General features: G+C 35.1%; 1 long non-coding RNA gene across 1 annotated transcript; it reads right to left on the minus strand.

Annotated features, from left to right (window-relative positions):
* Positions 1–345: 345 nt before the first annotated feature.
* Positions 346–18380, minus strand: LOC125787573 (uncharacterized). Its single transcript, XR_007429437.1, has 2 exons — positions 17881–18380; positions 346–1308 (listed from the first exon to the last, which is right to left on the minus strand). It is a non-coding gene; the product is annotated as an uncharacterized LOC125787573 (long non-coding RNA).
* Positions 18381–19085: the final 705 nt, after the last annotated feature.

Raw genomic sequence — 19085 nt, forward strand, 5'->3', positions numbered from 1 at the left:
TTTTAAATCAGGTAAATGTTTATCAATTGCAGTTTATGTTGCCAATGCGTTAATTAGTATTTACAAATGTAATAGCAACTTTTTAGCTTCTTAAAATGTGAAAAATAACAATTATTAATTATTAGTTAATGATATATTAATGAAAGTTATTATATAGAGTTACCCATTACACTTCCACTTTAAATTTGAGTCAGTGCCTCAGTGCCTCAGCTTATATTTAGTTTAGTAATCTTAATCACAGGTTTTTGCATAGTTTAGTATTTGCTGCATCCAGATTCTAAGAATGTTGTAAATTATTGCCTCTGCCTGTAAATGGATTGTAGTTGAGACACCTGAGACAAACAGCAAATTTGATCAATTTTATATACACCAGCATTTAATCGTGGGGATCACCAAACTGTGGTCTTAGATGACTGCTGTCAATAAAACAAATTATCAAGATAGCAAATATTAAAGCTCCACTAGGTAGGATTGAGTTTTTGTGCTCGTGGGCTCCCCCTACAGTTGTAGATCGTAATAAATGTTTCAGGCGGATTAGTTTCTCTTTCTAGTTTTCTGGCTTTCACAGACATATTTGGTCTCTTTCCAGCTTCTGCCAGAGTGTCTGTATGTTAGTTTGTAAAAAAATAACCAGTAGTCCTTGTAGAACTGTTAGAACTAAAGGTCGGAAAGCAGGGCGCAGTTCTCGTGAGCGTTGGTCGCGGCCGCCTCGGAAAACTTACAGAGTCTGGTTTGAGCTCAGAGGAGCTCCGGCACGAGAGCACCGCTATTCCTCCTATTACACCTCAATGCAGCGCTGCAGTGAGTTTCAAGCTGTAATTTTTATCACTTTAAAAAGATCAAAAATCAAGAAAATCCTACCTAGTGCTGCTTTAAGGCAGAGAAAATGACAGTTATATATTACATATATTATTCATCATTTTAACAAGACTTGATATGCTAAATGGTATAATACATCACATGGTGTCTAGTGTACTGCACTAAACTGTACTTTTCAAGCTGCTATATTAAAACAAAATAACATTTATTAAAAACATAAAAACAATTCAACACTGCTGAATGGTAGTGCACGCATCACATTTCATAATCTGCCAAAGCCATGACCTTCCTCTGTGGGCCATGTGGAAGCTGTGTGTGAGCTTGTTTGTGTGTTGCCCCAGGGCAGAGCTTTCTCTCTCTGGGCATTGGCTTCCCTGGGTGGCAGGGTTAGGTTGGACGGAGGCTCTCTCTCTGCACTTGGCGACGGGTCTGGTTGTGATTTTGTGTCTGAGTGCTCCGGCCTGCCTGTCTGCCATTTTCCCAGGGATCCTGGGTGAGAGAGAGGTCAGGAGGGGTTCTAGCCAGTGTGTTTTGGGCACTATGGGTGTGTGTGTGTGTGTACTGTGTGTGTGTGTCTGGCAACAAAGTCGCTTGCTTCTGCAAAACATTTAAAAACAAACAACTAGCTGTCCTCTGATCCCGTCTGGATAGATGAGCTTAGCGTAGTAGAAAGAAAAAAGGCGAGAGAGAGAGAGAGAGAGAAAGAGAGAGAGTGAGGTAGATATAGAGAGGTAGAAAGAGAGAGTGAGAGGTAGAGAGAGAGCATGGGTGAGAGAGAGAAAGAGAGAGAGGTAGACAGAAAGAGGTAGAGAGAGAGGTAGATAGAGAGGTGGAGAGAGAAAAGTGGAGAGAGAGTGAGAAAGGTAGAGAGTGAGAGAGGTAGAGAGAGAGTAAGAGGTAGAGAGACAGAGAGAGAGAGGTAGATATAGAAAGGTAGGGAGTGAGAGAGGTAGAGACGGAGAGTGAGAGGTAGAGGTAGAGAAACAGAGACCATGGATGTGAGAGAGAGAGAGAGAGAGAGAGAAAGGTAGATATAGAAAGGTAGGGAGTGAGAGAGGCAAAGATAGATAGATAGACAGAATGAGAAAGAGAGAGAGGGGAGAGAGAGAGAGACAGAGAGCGTGAACGAGCCAGTAAGAGAGAGAGGTAGAGAAAGAGGGAAATATAAAGAGACAGAGAGAGTGAGTGAGTGGAGAAAGAATAAGAAAGAGAAATAGAGAGAGAGGTAATTGATATATAAAGAGAGGTAGAGAGAGAGAAAGTGAACGAGAGAGAGAGGGATAGAGAGAGAGAGAGAGAGAGAGAGAGAGAAGCATCAGGATAGGTCTCTAAATTTTAGTCAAAATAAACTGAGTAGTCGTACAGATGGGTGGCATTAATCTGAACAGTAGGACGGTACATTATGTTTACCATAACATGAATAACATGATAAGCCAAACTAAATCTCAAACAGCCATGCAAAAGTTAACCATAATAAATTAAACACAGACTTCAACAGCTTGCATCAGTTACAGATAAGCAACAAAGAGCACGTTTTTACCAGAAGCTAAACATTTCAATATTTTTATTTATTTATTTTAGTGTAGACGGTGCCTATTTTTATTTTTCTAACATTTGCAAAACATACTCTGACAAGCCAAAATCACGGGACAGCAATACATACAGGGGTTGGACAATGTAAAAGAAACACCTTGTTTTAGAGCACAATAATTTATTGTGGCGACGGACAGTTCTGGTGGAAACAGGAGAGTTGAGGTGCATATTGAATTCTGCCGTGATTTGGGCAGGTGTGGTTTTTGTTTTTTTAATACAATTCTGGTTAGCACCCAAACATCCCTTTCAGACAGCTTCCTCTTACAGCATCCACAGTTAATCCTGTTGGATGTGGTTGGTCCTTCTTGGTGGTATGCTGACATTACCCTGGATATCGTGGCTCTTGATACATCACAAAGACTTGCTGTCTTGGTCACAGATGAGCCAGCAAAACGTGCACCAACAATTTTTCCTCTTTTGAACTCTGGTATGTCACCCATAATGTTGTGTGCATTGCTCTTACCCTGCTAATTGACCTTTAACCTTCACACTCTGCTCTTACTGGTGCAATGTGCAATTAATGAAGATTTGCCACCAGGCTGCTCCAATTTAGCCATGAAAACTCCCACACTAAAATGACAAGTGTTTCAGTTTCATTCTCCAATACCTGTAGGTAAGAGCTGAGTCACATTGATTGCTACACTTAAACCAGTTGAAACCTCTACTGTGTACATCCACAATGCTGACATTCAAAAAGTCATGAGACACGAGTATGTAAATCGCCCTGATCATGAAGTGTTTCCTCAGGGGACCGATTAGGAACACCCACACCCACATAAATTGTGAGGTGTTATCTTGTGAGTGAGGCAGAACCCTGGCCAGCATGCTTACGGCAAGGCCATGTACATTAACTGAGTTTGTGTGAGGCCTGATACATATAGTGGATGCCAAATGAATTGGAATCAGGTATATCTCAAAAAAGGCATAAAGATGTCATATCATATCACATTTTAATTATTGGAATAAATGAGCAAGAAAGAAAAAGAAAACACTGAATATAAAGATGCTTTTCTTAGCCATGCAAATTTATGCAATATTACTTTAGATACAGTTACAAAGCATAGAACTAAAACTAGAAGTGAGGTTGAGTGAGGAGGGATAGGATGCAGAAACAGTTCCAGAAATGGGATGTGAAGAGGCTACTAGCTACTAGCAGTTAGCATTTACATTATAAATAGCAAACAGTTTTACAATGTTATTTTTTTTTTAAGAAGAAACCTGGTAACATTATGTCTGAAAAAGCATTATTACTTTTGTTCTCACTTTTATTTTATTTTTTTATTATATAGAATATTGAGTTTATATTGGCTACACATAATTAACTGCCACATAATTATGTGTTATTTATTTAATTATATTATATAATTATATTGTTATTATTTATTTTATGACAAAAAGCTTCTAAAAGATGAATGTTTATGACACAATTGCAAAATCTGCAAATACCAAAGTATCCAGTATATTATAGGAGTTATAAGAGGCAATATAGCAGTCCATCACTATAAAAGAACACAGCTTGTCACACAGAGGAAACATTGAATAATACATAATAAGACATAATAGCTTGATTACCTCGTTTATGGTTGATATATGAATCAATTATGGAAATAATCATTAGTAGCCTAACATCAAAGCCCAAATGCAGATGCACTAACTTCTCTCTTCCCACAGGAAATGACAAAACACCACCACTGATCCACAAACACTACTACACAATGACACAAAGGTCAAATTCGAAACAAAGAGGAAAAGGAAGCAAGCAGCACTTAAGAATAATTATAGTCACTGCAGGCTGGGGGGCACGTCCAACACGTTCTGGAACCGTCTAGGGTCCGCACTGCTTTAAGATATTCCTTAAAGTAAGAACTCTCTACCGTTTACATCAACAGGCCTTGAAATCTGCATACACCAAAGGAGCCACTAATTGGTCAAACAGGAAAAGCCTTACTTCTAAACTCAGACACGTTTGGTGCAATCAGGCCGACGGCGGGCCGGTCAGGTGACCTGGGAGAGGCACGGGTGATTGGACTGGGTGCCCGGGGTTACGCCCAGGTCATCATAACTCGCTCAAAAGCGAAACAGATGGAGGGAAGAATCAGCAATCTACATATCTTCTCTTCAGCTTCAGAAGACGGATTATGGCGTGTTTAGCCCGGTCGTAAGCCTCGGCCGTGTTTTCTTTATAGAAACCAAAAATCTCAAAAGTCGCTCCAGTAGATCCAAGCTTGTCTGTAGATGATGTTTTTTTAGCAAAGGTACTTTAAAATGGATAGGATGTGTAGAAAAATCTTACAGTTCAGCAAAGCGCTTAGCTAGACCATAGAATATCAATACATTGTATCAACATACTGCTGGAAAAAGTATAGAAATTAGTAATATTTAGTAATATTTCAAGTTTATCAAAGCAAAAGAAATGTGTAACATATTAAAATGAAAAATAAAGGGAGCTCAGAAAGACATATCTGATACATCTCACCTTCTAAACAATCTTAGCTACTAAAGACAATACAGTGGAAAACAAGTAGAACAAGCATGTCTTGCTTCGGGCTCCCACTGTGTAAATAATGATTTTAGCTGACTTCACCCTCAGCTAAAATGAGAAAAATGCAAAAAAAAAAATGGGAGAAGTTTGGGAGGCACACTGAGTGATGTATGGGTTTAGGGGCAGAGCAGAAGGGAAAGCTGGCTGAGCACTGTGCCTCTCATGGCATAAACCTATCCTGTTCACAATCAAGTTATTTGCTGATTATTTTAATGAGAAAAATAATGTAATCAGTGATAATAAAACATTAATGTCAACCTGCAATCAAATTCGACTTTTAAGAATTGAATTAAAATGCTGTGATTGTTTTATCAAAGTTACAGAATTTTTTGCAAAATACTGGATTGTTTTAAGTTGAAAGCCTGCATTAAATCTTAATGTAATCAAGTGTTCTCTGAGAGAAGAATAAAGAATAATAGAGTAATACATTCACATGGTATTTAGTTCTTATTAGCGCCGGTCCTCATTATTATACAGAAGTTCTCAAATGTGCTGGAGACGGAAAACTGTAACCTACTTAGACTAACTGAATCAATGGGCACAGACCGGAATTTTGCAAACCATTTTCCCAGCATGCACCAGAGCACGCCTGTCGTCTGCCTGTCTGCCTTCTCTTTTACTTTCATACTTTCTATTTTTGAGAGTTTTTGTTTGCTTGTTTTTTTTCTCCCCTTATCACACCATCTGGAACTCAACTCCACGGTTCTGATAAACACGGGGCACCACTCCGTCTCCCCCCCTCCGTCTCTCTCTCTCTTTCTCTCTCTCTCTTTTTTACACTCCCTCACTCATGAAGTCTTTCTCTCCCACTCTTTTTCTCTCTCTGTTTCCTCTCTCTGGGACGTTGCTGTGATTTAACACAAGCATGACGGTGCGGGCGCGAGGCATCCAGCATGCAGAAACAAACAAACAAACAAACAAGACTGATAAGTTTGAAATATGTAAAACGTCTTATCTTCACAGGAAAAGAAAAAAAAAATTGTGTGAAATGGTAAAATGTTTTCCTGTTCCGAAGAGGAGGGCGCTCTGAGGGTCATTTCCCTGTTGGGTAAATTATAAGTTCAGAGCATGGCCTTTCTCAGAAAGGTCAACTAAAGTCTAAGTGGGTTAGTGACAGGATTTTTTTCAATAGTCCAATTTTAAATGGTAAATAAAAAATATTTTGCAACAGTTTAGAAACATAAAGAATGTTTTGTTCACATACATTCATATTAAAATAATAGAGTATGTGTTTTTTTTCTCAGTTTTATTACATATCTGTAAACAGTTTTTCTAATACATGACGTTTTTGTGAATAATGATATTACATTTTGATTTCGAAGTTGCCTTTTTTATTATTATTTTAATTCCAATTTAGCAAGGCCAATTGTCCACCCATTTAGCTGCTACTCAGCTGTATATTCCCAATCACTAGTGATGCCACAACACAAGGAGGGTGAAGACTAACACATGCCTCCTCTGATACATGTGAAGTCAGACTCCGCCTCTTTTTTCAAACTGCTGCTGATGCAGCATTGCCGAGTAGCATCACAGCGCGCTCGGAGGAAAGCATAGCAACTCAGTTCCGATACATCAGCTCACAGACACCTTGTGCTGACTGACATCACACTAGAAGGGATAAGGGGAAAGAGTGCCATCTACCCACCCAGAGAGAGCAAGGCCAATCGTGGTCTCTCAGGGCTCTGACAGCTGATGGCAAGCCGCACGAGCGGGATTCAAATCAGCAATCTCCCGATCATAGTGGAAGCTCTTTAGACCACTGTACCACTCGTCGCCCCAAAAGTTGCCTTCTTAACTATACTTACTTATATACTGTATTCAGTAAATAAAAACTATGGACATATAGACTTTAGCACTTCAGCACACAAACATTAGGCTAAACCTCAAATTCAAAGCTCTGAAGTAGACAGTACAAACAGTTGCCTTTTCCCCAACACACAACCTCACTTTGTTAAGTTAAATCAGCAATGAATGGAGCTGATTTATTACCACAATACTGTATGACTTGCCTGAGTGGAACCCATAATGAAGCTAAGGTCATTTTGATAATACTCCATCAATCATGCATTATAGTAAACTTTTATAGTGCCTACGACAGACAACAATTCACCCACTCATAACCTCAAACAACATAGAGGAGAAAAGAAGAAGGGAAGAACAGAGAAAGACGGTAAGATGAAAGGTTATACATATCAGAAGGAATTAAATCTTGGGGTGGGCTATATGATAAAAGATTCTTAAGAGATTCTTAAGAAATGTTGAGACCTTCCCCAAATTGTTTAAAGACAACTGCTTTTAATTTAAAAGAAAAAATATCTAAGAGACTGTTACTTTAATAAAAACTAGATGATATATCAATCGAGAAATTATTGCGATCATCAATATTACTGTCAATTATACCCTTTAAAGACCACAACATTTGTAATTAATTACAGTTTGGGAAACATAGCTACCGGTATGTATTTTTTTTCTTTACCTACTGCAGTCCACACTGTACATGTATGGAGTCACAGTCATTGCAGCATTGGTCAGTTATTGAAGAATGACTGGCTAAAATACTGTTAACTGTTATATATATGTAAAAACTCAAAAAATACAAATAAACACTATAGACAATATTATTATATAATAGCTCTGGAAAAAAATTAAGTTTCTGAATCAGTTTCTCTAAGTTTGCTATTTATAGGTATATGTTTTAGTAAAAAGAACATTGTTGTTTTATTCTATAAACTACAGACAACATTTATCACAAATTCCAAATAAGTATATTGTCATTTGGAGCATTTATTTGCAGAAAATGAGAAATGGCTGAAATAACAAAAAAGGCGCATAGCTTGCAGGACTCAAATTATGCAAGAAAAACAAGTTTACATTCATAAAGTTTTAAATAAACCTGGATTTTTCACAGGTTTTATGCATCTTGCCGTGTTCTCCTCCACCAGTCTTACACACTGCTTTTGCATAACTTTATGCCACTCCTGGTACAAAATTCAAGCAGTTCAGTTTGGTTCGATTTCTTGTGATCATCCACCTTCTTTCTGATTATATTCCAGAGGTTTTTAATTGGGTAAAATCAAAGAAACTCGTCTTTTTAAGTGGTCTCTTATTTTTATCCAAAAGCAGTGAATAAAATAGCAAAATCAGAGAAACTGATTCAGAAACTGAAGTGGTCCCTTAATTTTTTTTTTTCAGAGCTGTATTGTGCAGTCCTCATAAGTACACTGTCACATTGGGTCAGGATGATATCTGGCTATAGCATCTCTTCAGAGAGGAAAAGAGAGAGAGAGAGAGAGAGAGAGAGAGAGAGAGAGAACAAAGAGAGATAGAGAAGTCCTGAGTACAGGAGCACACAGAGAGTACAGATAGAGATAAAGGCCGCACAGCCATGTGGGTGATTCCAGCCTCGGTCAGGTGTGTCCAAACAGCAGCGCTGAGAGACAGACAGGCGGGCAGACTGGCGTCAGCGGCCACACGCGTGTCCCGCTGCAACGCACACACGCCAAGGGCCCGCATACCGCTGCGCCCACACACACGCTCACACACACGCACAAAAGGCGCTCAGTCTGCATCACGCACCACGGGCAGCAGCAATGCCAAAAATTCAAACACAGACAAAAGGTAGACTGGTGGAGAGGGAACCGGGGTAAAGTGGGAGGTGAAGAGAGCAGAGTTCCTACTGTCCAGAAGCAGCACATTTAATATACGTAAAGATAAAAATTTGGGCTGATTATGATAACTCTTTATTCGTAACTCCATGTTCTGTCTAGTACCAGTAATAGTGACACCAATGATAAAAAGTACCACTTTAGTAACTGTAGTACTGTACAATTTTTGTAGTACTGTAATTATTGTTTTATTAACAAATAATTACCAGATTTGCAGATTTTTATTTCAGTATGTGTTTACCTATGTTTGTATATAAGTTCCATTATTGATTAATGTGATGATTAACTGACCAATACATAATATTTAAAATCATTGAGAGAATTAAGAGTACATATACCTGTATTACCACTGCAGATACTAACATTTATTCAAACATTAATTAAATGAAGTATTATGCAATTATAAACATCTTAAAATGAATACTGTTTTTATCATAATCTTACTCTAATTCATATTCATTTTATATGCAGCCCACACACAAGGGGTTTGACCTTTTGTATAAAATAATATAATTCAAATTTAAAATGACTATGATGGAAAAAAAAAAATAATGATTTTTATTTTGTTGGCTTAAGGGTATTTTTCGTATACAGGTAATAATAAATGTAATATAATACTTGTATTGCATTTATTACATTGTTATTTTGTTACATTATTAACCTTTGTAAGTTACTGTTGTTTACAAAATAGACAAGAGTGTACAGATTTTGAAATTGTTATATTTACACTAAATAAATCTAGTTTTTAAAAAATAGTTTTGTTGCCATAGTAATATATTATTGAAATAATGCTTTAATTAATATTTTCCTGTGTTTTGTTATATATTATAAAATATTGTAATATTATTTTACGGCCACATCGCCCACACATAGTCTACACTATAATGCAAATATACACTTTATTATTATTATTATTTAATTTTACACTGCGCAAAAATATTGTGATAAACTGACCAACAGAAATTGTAAAGATTTACTATGAACAGAGTTTGTACTTTACCTACAAAACATTTAGTAGCTGTTTATGTTCTCTCCCTGTAAAGTTACCAATTTAAAAAATATTGGGCTTCTCAACAATATTACATTAGCATAAATAGCAAAAAGTAAACAGTAACTAACTATCTAGTACTATCTGTCGGAGACTATCTTCATTATCTTCTGGAAATCTGGTAATCCATTCTCTTGTTCTCAATCAGTTCAAATGTAGAATTTTTACAGTAAGGGCATAAAATTACCCTGGATCAACTTTACATTATTAGCAAAATTATAATGACTTTTATAGCCGTGATGCTAAATCAGCTAAATCAGTTGCTGTAAACGTTCAGATTTACTTTAATTACATAATTGGCTTTAATTTTAAAACTGAACCAAAATAATCCATATAACTAATAATAATTTTCCAATTTACTGCCACACAACAAAATCACATACTTTTGAAAAAACTAATCATTTTAAGTTAATGAAAGACATATATAGGCCTGTTATGATAAGCATTTTTAGGACAATAAATTGTCTAATTATATATCTAGAAATCTAGAAGTTGCAATTAAATGATATTCATATATGATAATATAATAGCATAATAATGCATTTCCAGACTAACTTCAGAAAGCAAGAAACTTTTTATTTTTTTTTATTATTTAGAATATTCAATGTTGTAATTTGAATATAAGAATGTGTTAAAATAAAACAAAAACAACTTAATAATGGCTAAATAAACACAATAGATAATACTGGAGTCAACAAAACTAATAGAGGTTATGTACTAATATTGTAGCACAAGTTGATAATGTAATTTCTGTGACAGGCGTCTAAAGACAAGTCTAAAGATTACTAACTGTGAAGATTACTAACTATATCCCTGCAGTTTAAAGGGGTTAATATCTTAGATCTGTACATAGCAATAACAGCTCTACTCACTCGACTGACAGCGTTTTAAGATGTTTCAAGGATTTGTTCCCTTTGTTGGGCTTTATATATCCATAACTCTTACTAAGCAGTTATTGTTCTTTATCTGCATCTTAAGCTGTGCTTAGGCAAAAGCATCTCCTAAATTGGAGATAAAAAACCAATAGAGTCTTTGCCAGATAACAACTAAACAGCAGTGCTAAATTTCATGTCTTTTTATACAGTATGACGCATTCTTCCAAAAGCTGGGCTCGTATCATCGTGCCATCTCCTGCCGGAGTGTTAAGATCAGCTTCTAAACGACCACAGAATCAGAACACAAACAGCTCGCATTCACAAACAGCAGCACTGACACGGCAAAGATACCGAGAACTTACACAAACACAAGCAATCAAAGACTATTTACAGACAGATTTAAACTAAAAATAGAGAAAAATCTTTAAATATTGATTTAACAGAGACAAAAAAATAGATTTCCTTATGTAAGTACAATAAGTTCATAATTTAAGTTAATTTGGCTAAAATTCATTAGCATTAGTAGGGCTAAAAAAACTTGAATCATAACATTTACATTCAGAAACAGAAGTCAGCTATATATATATATATAACAATATTCATACTACATTGAGCCAAAACATTAAAACCACAGAAGTGAATAACAGAACTGATGTTCCAGTGGCACCATATATGCATAAATACATTCAAACTCATACATACATAAATGTTAATATATAAAATAAACATATATAAAAATGTGTGTATGTTAAAATTAATATGTACTATCTGCACTAGGGGTAGACGATATGGCCCTAAAACAATATCATGATTTGCATCAAAATAAAAATTTAATTTTAATATTATAAGAAGTCAATGATCCAGAATATCATGATACTAACAATGCACTCCAAATTTCTCCATATATTCAGGATTAAAGTAAAATATATGATACTGGGCAGATATAATCTGTCTCTAGTAGACATACAGTATAATGGGAAATGAGAACAGAGAGATTTTTTTTTTTTTGATGAAAACAGTAAAAACTTAGTACTCTGATGTGATAATTAGGGTTGTGTGATATGGCACAATATTTCAGGAAATAATATTGTTTACAATATTTTAAAATGTTGGCGATGTTATTGTGTACGATACGATATGGCACACTTCTAATTTGCACAATACATTCATGAGCAATAGTAAAATCACTGTTACGTAATTCACATTTAATTAAATTGCTGCAATGTATTTGCTGCTTGATACAAAAGGAAAACTTACACTAGTTTCATTTTCCATGACATATCTTCACAAGACAGATTATGTGTTCCTCGTATAATGTATTTTACTCCAATCTTGGACACACAGAGTGCATTATTCATATTATGACATCCTGGATCATTTTAATATTGCAATATTTACAGGGAAAAACATATTTAATGCAATGTAATTTTTTTCCTAATACTGTGCAGCCATAGCATATATATTATATCTGTTAAACACTAACATATACAAACAAATAAAGCAGTATGATTTTACTATAGCAGTTGACTTAAGCCTGAAACATTTACCATTTACTACAAGCAGTTTTTACTTAGGCATTATCTACTTTTATTTAATAATGCTTCATTAAATCGAATCAGATGTGCCGTTTGTGGCCGTGAATCAACAAATGGAGCAAAAAGTTAGAATTGGATTTTGTTCATATACATATTTATATATTTCTATGTTATTTTATGTATATGGTTTAATATGAAAACAATATTAAAATACTCTAGATGTATGAAGTTTCTACATAAAAAAATGGCTAGATACACTGTAAAAAATTATGTGCTGGTTTTACTTAAAAATATAGTGCAACGTTTTTGCAAGCTTGTTTTTAAGTGTTACCCACAAATCTTTTTTGATAACTTTTAATTAAAATATTAAACTGATATTACTTAATAATTTGCTTGCAAAAATGTTGCACTATGTTTTTACGTAAACCCATAGAAACATTTTTCGTCATTTTTACAAAAAAAATTACAGTGAAATTACTTAAAAATAAGGTTGCAAAAATGTTGCACCATATTTTTACGTAGAACCAACAAATATTTTTTAGTCATTTTTAACTAAAATCTTAAACTGACATTACTTAATAATAAGGTTGCAAAAATGTTGCACCATATTTTTACGTAGAACCAACAAATATTTTTTTACTCATTTTTAACAAAAATCTTAAACTGGCAATACTTAATAATACGTTTGCAAAAATGTTGCACCATATTCTTAAATAAAACTAAGAAAAGTTTTTTTGTCCTTTTTTCAAAAAGTCTTAATACTGACAGTACAAAAAAAAATCACTTTACGCCTTCACATAAAAAAATGTCTTTGTCCAGTGAATAAACTTAATATTAACTTAACTTAATATTGTAAGATGAACATGAGCAAGACAGCAGGTTGAGCAGCTGAACATTAAATATTTAAAAGCAGTTAAAAAAAAGTCTTAGACCATTTCAAATGAACTCCATTTATTTTTTTAACAAACAGTCTGTAATTATAGAAATACATGTGTTTTATGCTCATCTGCAAAAACTCTGTAAAACAGTGTAGAAACAAAAATAATATTTTATCCCTTTGTCTCCCTAACCTGCAGGCCAATTACTGAAAAAAAGCATTTTTACAGTCAGTTGAAATAAGTAGATCAGAAAGGTGTTTGTACATAACTTTTTATATTTATTGCACATCAGAATAGAGCAGAATAAAATCCTTTAAAAAAAACATTTTTTTTTTTTATAAAAAAAAAGCAAAAGCAAAAAGTAAACAGTTACAGAGAGTGTCACAGGTGTGCTTCGGCACACGTGTAAAAACACTGGCTCTGATTGGCTACCACCTCTGTCCCGCATAACTCGCCACCTGATTGGCTGAGCCCAGACCTCTTTTTTTCTCAGGCTGAAGCCCATGGAAACGCGCATGCGCAGTTTATCGCTGTAGAACAAAGAGAAACTCCTAAAATAAACCGTTAAAGTTGATAATATTTTTTTCTAAAAGCAGTGCTCGGATATGAGGATTACTGGAGACTGGACTGATGGATGTTGTGATGTTTGGAGGGGTTCTGAAGCCCGGACTCTGAGGTACGCGCTGATATTCTCTGTTTGCGTGTGAGGGGTGTCCTGTAGTAACCCCAGGCGGATCAAAGAGCGTGTTCACAGACCGAACCGTCTAACGCACTCTTATTCAGGAACCGTACATCCGACAGTAAAACGGTTTGCAGCTCCGTAATCCTGAGAGTCAGCAGGCTGTCATTGATATATTGAGCCTGTAATTATTCATAAACACAGCCAGATATTAATTATTATATTTATCTGGCCCGCCGTCGGGCCAGGGCGTGTTAAGAGCGTGTCAAGTTCAACAGGTGTTACACCGAGAACTGTCACCTGTTTAGACCTGGAGTCACAGATCTCTATAGGTCACAGTTCATGGTGAAACACCTGTTACTACTCACTAGCCTGGGCAGGGGTCCGCTCGAATTACTGTTATTATATCATTATATAGTAACGCACTGCTTTTAATCACCAGTAACGTCAACGGCGTTGTAACGACAGGAAAAGTAATTAATTATTTTATCCCGTTACTGACAAAATGACGTCGTTACCTAACGCCGTTACTTATAACGCTGTTATTCCCAACACTGATAATTATAGAACTAAGTGCACCAAGCTGCTCAGTGAAAAGGAGAATGTAAAAAAGGGGTTGAAGTGGCCAATCATTGTAGCTAACATGCGTTAGCCTTATAGCACGCGAACAATACTTTGATTAGCCAGCTAGACCGACTCTGGTCTGGCGTTAGTCACCGGGGTCTCTAATGCGGTGCACGCTAACGCGGTGTAAGCATTATAGCACGCTAACGCTGTGTTAGTTAGCATTACAGCACGCTAACGCGGTGTTAGCATTACAGCACGCTAACGCGGTGTTAGCATTACGGCACGCTAAAAATAAGTTGATTAAGCCAGCTAGACCGACTCTGGTCTACTCACCGGGGTCGCTAATGCGGTGTTAGCATGACGGCCCAGCCCGGTTTGTACGCGCCCAGTGCCGGAATAGCCACCCGGGTGGTTAGCCTACGTGCTAGCTAGCTACATTTGCCCTTTCTTTCGGTTTGATGCTTGCCTATAGCTGCAGGCCAACACAGTTCACTATAGCACCGTGTTTCTAAAACCAACTTAAACTACACAGATAACTCACAACTGTAAATATCTCAAAAATAATCAGTCACTGTGCTCTTACCCATGCAGTCCATGCTCGCTGCCTTCCAAAAGTTCTTCATCAGTGGAGATAAGTACTTGTATCAGTGCCTCGTGGTCTCCCAAGCAGCCTTAAAATATTTAGTTAGGCGTAACAAAATCTTAACATAATACACACTAAAACTATTGGGTTGTACTTATTTTTGTAATTAAGCAAAGTTCGAAAAGTATAATTTTAGGTAAAATCTTCTCATTATAATGAGCAAACATCACTGGGCTCAAATCATGTTGATTTTACTCAAATATTCATGCAATATTTCTCCAAATTTCTAAACAAAATAAACACACAAAATATTGGGTTGTACATACTGTTTTAATTAAGCATAGTTCAAAAAGTATAATTTTAGGTAAAATCTTCTCATATTAATGAGCAAAGTTTACTGGGCTCAAGAATCGTTTTTTGCAGTGTACTTTTTAAGCTCTAAGCCAACCTTTTGTTTCCTGACTTAACATGAGATACACTGACACACATATTTTCTTTACACTCATTTGCAAAAAAATCACAGCCGTTTCAGTTCTGAGCTAATATTTAATAGAAGTTATCAGACAACACACCGAGCAATTTCGGCAAACAGTGACTTCATGAGTAATCTAATTAATTGGAGTCAAACTCAAATTAACTGTCAGCAGCCTGTGAGCAATCTCACTCAGTCTCATCAGAAAGACACGCATGCATATACACTTACATGTTTTCACTGACAAGAAACACAAAAGCATGAAGCTGCTCATTATTTGAGTATACTATTGATAAACACTATTGAGAGAGAAAGAGAAAATCTGTTAGAGAGAAAGAGCTAATCTGTCCAAGAGTGGGAAAGACATTCAGCAGAAACAAATAGAAACAAATTCTGTACAGTACATTATAAGAGATTTTAATTATATACATATATACATAATTTAATTGTGAGGTTAATTGTTAATTATTTCTAAAATTGTATTTAAATTTTGGAGATGCATATATTAAAATATTTCAGACAAATTTACTGAAATGCCTGAATTAAGTTCTCATGCATAAAATGGATTTGACTTATTATTTAAGTTTTAATTATGTATTCATATTCATATATTGTGTTCTTTTTTCATCTGTAATTTTTGACAAAAAAGGGAAAAAAATAAATATAATCAAATGTCATGTTTTTTTTTCTGTGATTACTTATGTTTTCATTTCACAATTACTCAATCATTGATTCTCTTAACCTTAACCTGGATATATAGTTTGATAAAAATATAAAGGTCATACATTTATAACAAATATTTTAAATTGAAATATACAATATACAATTAAATGCTGCAATAATATATGTAAATGTTATTTTTGAGACACAATGCTTCACTTATTTTTGAAAGTACAGTAGTTTATGAAATGTATTTCTTTTAATTATTCATTTAAACATATGCCAACATAACAAAATGCAGCTTCAGGCGCATACATTTTTCTTGTTAGAGCTACTGCAAGGCATTGTAATAATAAATAAAGTATAAATGGGAGTAAACCAAATCAGCCTACAGGAAGAAAATCATTAAGCACTTATCATTCACTCAGAAATCATCCCGATAGAGGCAGTAAATCTCTGCAAGCCTTTGCTGACATCTAGTGGGTAAGAGTTCATAACTTTTTTATAGCATTCCTGCCATCTTGTGGTCAATTACAGTACTTTCATTAAACTGTGAATCGAAATAATATGTAAATATTTTTTTTTAATTAATTAAAATATGTTTAGTAAAAAATAATGGTAATAATATATAACAACTTGCAAAATTCCCTCACTTTAAAGCAAACTGTGTTGCTTATAGAAGACAAGTATTAGCATAGGATGAGGTAAAGAAAAGACGATTGCAGCCAAGAACATATGCAAGGTATGAACACGCACACAAAAACACAAGCATATATATATATATGCAGCTCTGGAAAAAAAATAAAAGCGCTTAAAAATGAATTTTTTCAATGAAATTGAAAACCTCTGAAATATAATCAAGAGGAAGATGGATGATCACAAGCCATCAAACCAAGTTGATTTTTGCACCAGGAGTGGCATAAAGCAGTGTGTAAGACTGGTGGAGTAAAACATGCCAAGATGTATGTAAACAGTGATAAAAAAACAGGGTTATTCCACCAAATATTGATTTCTGAACTTTTAAAACTTTATGAATATGAACTTGCTTTCTTTGTATAATTTGAGGCCTAAAAGTTCTGTACCTTTTTTTATTTCAGCCATTTTTCATTTTCTGCAAATAAATGCCCTAAATGACAATATTGTTATTTGAAATTTGGGAGAAATGTTGTCTGTATTTTATAGAATAAAACAACAATTTTCATTTTACTCAAATATATATCTATGAATAGCAAAATCAGAGAAACTGATTCAGAAAATGAACTGTACTTTAATATCAGACAAATAAAACCTGAGTAAATATATATATATATATATATATATATATATATATATATTTTTTTTTTTTTTTTCATAATGACTTCATATATTAAGTGAAAAAAACTATCCAAACCTATCTAGCCCTTTGTGAAAAAGAGTTTTAACCAGGAGCCAGGAATTCTGCTGTTAACCAGACAATCCTGAAGGAGAATGTCTGGTCATCTTTTCGTAACCTCAAGCTCAGGTGTACTTGGGTTCTGTAGCAAGACAAGGATCCAAAGCACACAAACTTCCAAACAAAAGTCCACTTCTGAATGGCTTAAGAATGGCTTAAAGTTTTGGAGTGGCTTAATCAAAGACTGATTGAGATGCTGTGGCATGATCTTAAACAGGTCTTTCATGCTGGAAAATCCTCCAATGTGACTGAAGAGTGGGCCAAAATTCCTCGACAGAGATGTAAAAGACTCGTTGGCAGTTATCGGTAAAGGTTAATTGCAGTTGTTGCCACCAAGGCTGGCACAACCAAGTTGTTAGGTTTTGGGGCAAACACTTTTTCACATAGGGCTTGATTGCTTTGGAAAGTTTTTTCTTTTAATAAATAAAATTATAATTTAAAAAGTACTTTTTGTATTTACTCATGTTATATTTGTCTAATATTATTTGTTGTTTGATAATGGGAAAAATATACAAAAGAAATCTGTATATACCTTTTTGCATTCATGTCTCCACTCTGCTGAGCACATCTGCTATGAGTTATTAGGCCTCAGTGAAGACTGGCCGCCCTGCGGGTCCCCCTGACGCCCCAACTAAAATCCAGCTCAACTCCTGAACTTCCGACACGATCCGGGTCAATGCGCCTGCCCCCAGCCCAAGGGGAACACGCCACAGCTGTTTAATCAGGGCTAAAGAGGCCAAGCACACCACAAAGATCTCTCACATAAACATACACACACCTTACGCTAAGAAAACGGTTGACTTGGTGTTGAGGTGATATTCTACCTTCCCTGTAATGGCTTGGGGGAGGGAACCCACAGTTTAAACAGTTAAACATCCAGGGAATACTGTCACTCTAAAAATCAAGGCTACACATACAAAGTGCATATTTTATCCCTTCACACTATAGGGTATGTGAGCATCTGTACTGCTTTATGACTTTTATCAATTTATTTCAGAACAAACAAATGCATTAAAAAGTTAAGTTCCTCTGATCCACTGTACTCAATGCATTTGATATTAATATGTATTAACTTATTGCCAACGTTGTATTCATGTTTTACTCTTTTAGAATATTTAAGAAATTTTAAATATTATTTTTAAACATTCTAATTCCAATGTCTCAATATTCTTGAATCAATAAAAAATGCAGTGCTCTTTAAAAAGTGTGTAATCACATTATTATCCTATCATATTATCTTTTTATCAGTGGCATTAAATTTCATTAATATTGTTTAATGCAATTTTGTCTGGAAAATATATTATCCCAAAAAAGAATGTTATTGTGCTGTTATACTTTTAGCATCCAGTTGTATTCAGTGTCAAAGTGTTGTTTGACTTTTACACATCCATTCTGAAATATTGTAAGTCTAATTTTTTTATGTGTGGATGGGAGTAAACCATTAAAAAGCATTTTATTAATTAAAACACCCTCAAATTGGAAATTGGAGATTTCTACTGGTAAATATTAGTTTGTGGGAATGTTCATATTGTTGTCGTCTAATGAAAAATAGGTAACTGCATTTTTTGTCGATTTTAAGTTTGCTACATAACACATGAACTTATACAGATTTTAGGAGAGAAATCTGTGTAGATTAACATTCAGCGCTCACTTGACTGTTGAATTAGAAAGGAAACATATTAGCGACACCCTTGTTTCTTAGTAGTAGGGGTGGGCAATATTATATCGTATACAATA

Source organism: Astyanax mexicanus, chromosome 24 (genome assembly GCF_023375975.1).
Source record: "Astyanax mexicanus isolate ESR-SI-001 chromosome 24, AstMex3_surface, whole genome shotgun sequence".
NCBI lineage: Eukaryota > Metazoa > Chordata > Actinopteri > Characiformes > Acestrorhamphidae > Astyanax > Astyanax mexicanus.